We start from the raw sequence: 1,125 nt of genomic DNA on the forward strand, positions 1-1,125 counted from the left end.
GGGGGGGACCGCTGAGTTGATGCAGACGTCCAAGAACACCCCAGCTTTGTAGCCGGTAGGTCAGAAGTGAGGGTGCTGTATGGACGCTCAAACGCGAGGCTGGCATCTGTCAGTTTGGTAATGGGCAGAAAAAGCTGTGTCCTTTTCTTGACCTTGAGCTCCAGGCCGCTAGGACCAGAGCAAGAACAGCAAGGTGCCGCTGGAGTCAGAAGATTAGATCAGAATCCACCATCATTACCATTGCCGTGGTCTGGAAAGCGTTTGAAAATGCTGTCGGACAAGGGGAAAAAAGTATGTGAGGTGGAAACATTCGGTGGCAAAAGAGAAAACGGCCCATGAGAGACTCCACCAGCTATGAGGTAGCGCGGCTGAAGGTGGCCAGGTGGCAGCACACTTGAATAGGATTTTTGTAGCTAGTTTTCGATGAGTCGATGCTGGCTCATGGTGGCCCCGTGTGTGCAGAGTAGAACTGCTCATAGAGGTTCAAGGCCGTGGCCCTGACCACCAGAGCCCTCCCGGACTGACCCCTTGGGTGAATCAGTCTCATGTCTTGCCACTCTATCCCATCCCTCTCGGCCAGCCACAGGGACCTTCTTTAGAGCCTTCAAACGCACCACGCAGTTTCCTGCTGCAGGGCCTTTGCACGTGCCGTTTCGCCCTCTGCTTTGAAACTTCCTTCTTGACACCTAAGTGGATTGCCAGTCATTCTTCACACTCTTCCTTCCCCTTTAAACAAAATTAAAATTAAATTAAAATTAAAATTTTTTTAAAACCTTACTGTGCTTTTGGCGAACGTTTACATGGCCCATGAGTAGCAGTTCAGTTGGTTCTCAGACGCGTTGGTTGGACTCTGTGTGCTTAAAAATTATTTGCTGATATGAAACGATATGGCATCCGGGGTCTCCAAGGCTTGTGGTTCCTCAAACGGCCATCTAGCAGGGAAGCAACAAAGCCCACATGGAAGCAGCACACCAGCCTGTGGGATCATGAGGCGTCGACAGGAATGGGTATCAGAAGCTCAAAAACAAGCCATCAAATGGATATGGAGGACTGTAGACAACGTGGAGACTCCCAAACCCACCTGTAAGACAATTGGACAGTCGCTCTCAGAAGGGCCGCAAGGAA

Source organism: Echinops telfairi, unplaced genomic scaffold (assembly GCF_000313985.2).
Source record: "Echinops telfairi isolate 266 unplaced genomic scaffold, ASM31398v2 ScPeMD7_655;HRSCAF=1070, whole genome shotgun sequence".
NCBI classification, from domain to species: domain Eukaryota; kingdom Metazoa; phylum Chordata; class Mammalia; order Afrosoricida; family Tenrecidae; genus Echinops; species Echinops telfairi.